The following is a 6,232-nucleotide window of genomic DNA, read 5'->3' as shown; positions in this document are numbered from 1 at the left end:
GGTGGTGCCATCTCTGGGCTGGTAGTCTTGGGTTCTATAAGAGAGCAGGCTGAGCAAGCCAGGGCAAGCAAGCCAGTAAAGAACATCCCTCCATGGCCTCTGCATCAGCTCCTGCTTTCTGACCTGCTTGAGTTCCAGTCCTGACTTCCTTTGATGATGAACACGGGAGTGTAAGCTGAATAAACCCTTTCCTCCCCAACTTGCTTCTTGATCATGATGTTTGTACAGGAATAGAAACCCTGACTAAGTCAGTTACCATAAAGCCTTGCATAAAGTCTTCGTTCATCTTGTGACAAATGACAGGAACATGAGGCTGGATGTGTTGGTGCATGCTTTTTATGGTAGGAGGATCTCTGAGTCTAAGGCCAATCTGGTCTAATTAGTGAGTCCAGGACAACCAGGCCTATGTAGAGAGGTGTTGTCTGAAACAATCAAACAAATACACAAACAAACCCCGACAACAAGACAAGAACACTAACCTTCTTCCCTCCCTTCTTCCCTCTCTCCCTCCCTCAATCCCCCCATTCCTTCCTTCCTCTCTGTCCTGAGGATGGACTCCAAATTCTTACAGGCTCCAACCAAGAACTAAACCACTGGATTACATCCCCAGCCCAGCTTTTTTTTTTTTTAAGGCTGAATAATAGTCCATTACAAATATATCTCTCAGGGCTGGTGAGATGGCTCAGCGGTTAAGAGCACTGACTGCTCTTCCAAAGGTCCCGAGTTCCAATCCCAGCAACCACATGGTGGCTCACAACCAACTGTAAGGAGATCTGACACCCTCTTCTGGTGTGTCTGAAGACAGCTACAGTGTACTTACATATAATAAATAAATCTTTAAAAAAAAAAAAACAAATATATCTCTCATTTCTGTTATCCATTCATCCATTGATGGGTACTCCGGCTACCTCTCTTGGCTGCTGAGACTAAGGTCTCCACAAACATAAGGTGTAGATGCCTCTTCCAAACACTGCTTTCATTTCCTTTGGATGTTTGGATGTATACCCAGAAGTCGGATTGCTTCATCATATGGTGGTTCTATTTTTAATTTCTTAAGGATTTTGAAATGATAACATTTTAAGCCAAGAACTAAAGGATAAAGAAAAAACAGCCATGGAAATATCTCAGGAAGATCTGGGCGTTCCAAACAGATAGCAGGGTTGATGTAAGCGTCCAGGATGTGGAATCCAGAGTGAAAAGCCCCATAGCCCAGTGGTCAGTGTCATGGAGTGCTGAGAGGGAAATATGAGGAAAGTGGAAGCTGAATATAAAGCAGGCCAGGATGTGAGAAGGCATCTGGCTTTCGTTCAAGTATAAAGGGAAGCAATCAGAGGCAGGAAACGACACAATTCCACTTCTGGTTTGAAATATTTTTGGGGTGGGGTGGGGTTCAGGACAGGATTTCTCTGTGTAGTCCTGGCTGTCCTAGAACTTACCCTATAGACCCGGCTGGCCTTAAGCTCAAGAGAATTAGCGTTCTCAACCTCCAAGTGCAGCAACCTCTGGGATGAAAGACTACTGCTGTAGCAGTGCGGTAGGGAGGAGGGTGATGTGCTGGGGCATGGATAGGGAACACAGACAGACTGATGCTCACACGTGCTCTCTCATGGGTGGGCACAGGGAGCCTAGCCCTGTAAGATGTAAGGAAATTCCTTTATCTGGAAGTCTCTATAGAGGGCTTTCTGCCTTATAAACACTGATGGAGATCTGAAGAAAACAAAGTCCTTGCCCTGGCAGACACAGATGATGGATCACAGGCTGCTGTGTGACTAAGCCCTTTTCTCCTCTCTTCTCCTCCCTTCCCTTCCCCTTCTGTCCTCTATCCTTCCCTCCTCTCCTGTCCCTTCTCCTCCTCTATCCCTTCTTTCTTATTTCTTTCTTCACTTGCTTTTCTATTACTGGAATAAACATCGCAAACAAAAGCCACTCAAGGAGAAGTTTAGTTTGGTTCTCTCTCTCTCTGTTTTCAAAGATTTATTATTATATTTATGTGAGTACACTGTAGCTGTTTTCGGAGATACCAGAATAGGGCATCAGATCTCATTACAGATGTTTGTGAGCCACCATGTGGTTGCTGGGAATTGAACTCAGGATCTCTGGAAGAGCAGTCAGTGTTCTTAACTGCTGAGCCATCTCTCCAGCCCTAGTTTGATTCTCTTACACTTTCACATCACAGTCCCTTATGAAGTGGAGCCAGAACTTGATACAGAGGCCATGAAAAACACTGCTTTCTCAGCCTGATGTCTTACACAACACAGCTTAGGGATGGCACCATCTCCTATGGACTAGTACTTCCTACATCAATCCCCAATCAAGAAAATGTTTCAGCCGGGCGTGGTGGTGCACACCTTTAATCCCAGCACTCGGGAGGCAGAGGCAGACGGATTTCTGAGTTTGAGGCCGGCCTGGTCTACAAAGTGAGTTCTAGGACAACCAGGGCTATACAGAGAAACCCTGTCTTGAAAAAAAAGAAAGAAAGAAAGAAAGAAAGAAAGAAAGAAAGAAAGAAAGAAAGAAAGAAAGAAAGAAAGAAAGAAAGAAAGAAAGAAAATGTTTCAAATGTTTCACAGACTTGCCTACAGGTCAGTCAGATGGGGATGTTTTCTCAATTGAATATTCCTCTTTTCAGATGAATCTAGTTTATGTTAAGTTGGTAAAAATTCACCAGCACACCACCCTCCCTCCCCTCTTCTCTCTCTCTCTCTCTCTTTCTTTCTTTCCCCCACCCCCATCTGCTTCTGCAGATTTTTTCTATCCAATGAGGCTGATCTCAAACTGAATATGTAGGAATGTGTAGTTCTCCTCCTCTTCCTCTTCTTCCTCTTCCTCTTCCTCCTCCTCGTCCTCGTCCTCCTTCAAACAGCACTTCTCTGTGTAGCCCTTTGTCCTGGAACTCACTCTGTATAACAGGCTGGCCTTGGACTCACAGAGATCAACCTGCCTCTGCTGAGTGCTGGCATTAAAGGCCTGCGCCACCGTCCTTAGCTTGCTCGTCTCACCCTCCTGCTTCCTTGCTGAGGGCTAGTTCGCCACCAGGCCAGGTTTATGCAGGGATGAGGATGGAAGTGAGAGCCGCCTGCATGCTGGGCAAACGCCTCCCAGCTGAACTGCTAGCCCTACCCTGTGTGCTTGCTTTCTCTTTGAAACATTGCATTCGTGTTTTTATTTCTCTGTGTCTGCATTTTGTGAGCATGTGTGACACAGATATAGAAATCAAAGGACAGCTTTTAAGGGATCTGTTCTCTTCTCCTACCATGTGGGTTCCAGGGAGCTAGATCATCAGCCTTTGTGACAGGAACCTTTACCCACCTGCCATCCTGCCAACCCATCTGTCTCAGGTGTTTTCTTAATGGTTTACTGGTTTGCATTTGAGACGGAATCTTGCCATGTAGCATTTTTCTGGCCTACTACTCTCTGTGTAGCCCAGGCTAGCCTAGGAGACAATTCTGCCCTAGCCTTCCAAGAGTTGCAGTGATAGGTGAGTGCCACCCTGCCTGGCCTGCCTAACCACGGTTTTCATGCTACAACAAATACCAATTCATAAGAAGCAATTTTGTAAGAAACTAGCTCGCACCGGGCATGGTGGCGCACGCCTTTAATCCCAGCACTCGGGATGCAGAGGCAGGCAGAATTCTGAGTTCGAGGCCAGCCTGGTCTACAGAGTGAGTTCCAGGACAGCCAGGGCTATACAGAGAAACTCTGTCTCGAAAAACCAAAAAAAGAAAAGAAAAGAAAAAAAAAAAAGAAACTAGCTCGTTTTGGAAATTCTGAGGTTTAGTTTATTAGATTAGGACAGAAAATACATCAGTCAAGTCTCAAGCAGAGAACCAGATATGGCAGCACACATCTGTAACACAAGTGCTTAAGAAACTGAGGCAGGAGAATCTGGAGTTCCAAGCCAGCCCGGACTACAGAGTGAGTCCCGTTTCAAAATAAGGAAATAAAAAGAGAGTTGAGGATATAGCTCAGTGGTAGAGCCCCTGCCTAGAAACCTCCAGTAAGGGGCTGTAGGCACAGCTCAGCAAATTTTAGCTTAAAATTACCAGGAGGGGTATGGGGTGGGGTGGTAAAGGACCTGCTTAGAATTCACCAGTGAGGGGGATGGGGTGGGATGGTAAAGGACCTGCTTAGAATTCACCAGTGAGGATTAGGGGAACCGGCTCAGTAGTATTGCAACTGCCCTAAAATCCAACCAGTGGGGCCTTAGGGCATGGCTCAGTGTTCTATTGTTGACTTAATATCTATTATCGAAAGACAGGGATTATAGCTTAGTGATGGACCTCTTAACTCTAATTCATCATAGAGATGCCAAGGACATGGCTCAGGGGTAGATCCTCTTGCCTAGCATCCATCAATGAATGGCTTGGGGCCTGCATTACTGGTAGACCATTTGCCTAGAATGTGAGAACCCTGATTTCCATTTCTGACACACACACACACACACACACACACACACACACACACGATTAGAGAGGAAGAAAGGAGACAGGCATTCATTAAGGCATACACTTTTAATCCTAGCACTTGAGAGCCACAAGCAGGTAGATCTCTGTGAGTTTGAGGCTAGCCTGATCTACTTATCCAGCTCCAGAATAGCTAGGACTGTTATACAGATAAATCCTATCTCAAAAACAAAACAAACAAAAAACAGAAAAAAAAAAAACTAACAAAACAGAAAAAAAAGATCCTGCTTCAGAGCTGGAGAGATGGCTCAGTGGTTAAGAGTACTGACTGCTCCTCCAGAGGTCCTGAGTTTGAATCCCAGCAACCACATGGTGGCTCACAACCATCTGTAATGAGATCCTATGCCTTCTTCTGGTGTGTCTGAAGACAGCTACAGTGTACTCATATACATAAAATAAATAAATTTAAGGGCTGGTGAGATGGCTCAGTGGGTAAGAGCACCCGACTGCTCTTCCTGAAGGTCCCGAGTTCAAATCCCAGCAACCACATGGTGGCTCACAACCATACATAACAAGATCTGACCCCCTCTTCTGGGGTGTCTGAAGACAGCTGCAGTGTACTTACATAAAATAAATAAATAAAATCTTAAAATAAATAAATAAATAAATTTTAAAAAGACTCTGCCATAAATAAATAAATAAATGGGAGGAAGGAAGCTTGCTTCATTACAGTCACACATGGTTGATTGTGAACATTTGTAATCCAACTTCTCAAAAGTTAAGGTCAGGTGCTGGAGAGATGGCTCAGTGGTTAAGAACACTGACTGCTCTTCCTGAGGTCCTGAGTTCAATTCCCAGCAACCACATCCATCTGTAATGGAATCTGATGCCCTCTACTGGTGTGTCTGGTGTGTAGTCATATACATAAAATAAATAATTCTTAAAAAATAAAAAAAAAGTTAAGGCCAGAGGAACATGATATCCAGACTTCCATGACCAGCTCCGGTTACATAGTCAGATGGCATCTCAAAGAAAAAGCTCTTCTTCTTGCCTCCTCTTCTCTTCCTCTTTTCCTTCCTTGAAACAGGGTCTTAGTAATCTCTTAGTACAGAATTCAGACTAGCCTCAAACTCACTATGTAGCCAGGTGTGGTGGTGCACACGTTTAATCTCAGCATTCAAGAAGTAGAGGCAGACAGATCTCAGATTTCCAGTCTACCCACTGTACATAGAAGTTTCCAGCCTAGTCAGGGGTTAGGGGCAAAAATGCGTCAATTACTGGCTGGTCTTAAACTCTTTGTGATCCTTCTACTACAGCCTCCAGAGTGCTGGGATTGCAAGCATGAACAATGCCCAACTTTATTTATCCTTCCTTGTCCCCACAGATTTAATGAGCCTTAAGGCAGAGCTCCAGCATCGGTTAAATGGTTTCTGCTCATTAAATTCTTCAGTCACTGAGCAGTCCTGTGAGGTCCATGTTATATAATAAATCACAATGAGAAAAAATAGAAATAATGAGACACAGACATGGTTTCATCTGTGGCCTCCCTGCATCACACTCATTTCCCGTCTTTGCAGCTGGTCTCATTGCCTTCATGTTCAGCTTCACACGTGGGGAGCACATGGGAAGATGACGTAGCTGCCTTCCATAACCCACACAGCCTAACCCCAGAAGAACTCTCACAGTCTGCGTGAGACAGAGTGGTGCCACATCTAATTTTATGTCAGCTTGACACAGGCTAGAGTCATCTTAGAGGAGGGAATCTCAACTAAGAAAACATCTCTCAGCCGGACGGTGGTGGCGCACGCCTTTAATCCCAGCACTCGGGA

The sequence above is a fragment of the Mus pahari genome, chromosome 19 (assembly GCF_900095145.1).
Source record: "Mus pahari chromosome 19, PAHARI_EIJ_v1.1, whole genome shotgun sequence".
NCBI lineage: Eukaryota > Metazoa > Chordata > Mammalia > Rodentia > Muridae > Mus > Mus pahari.
The sequence above is the reverse complement of the archived record's forward strand: the minus strand, read 5'-3'. Positions refer to the sequence as shown.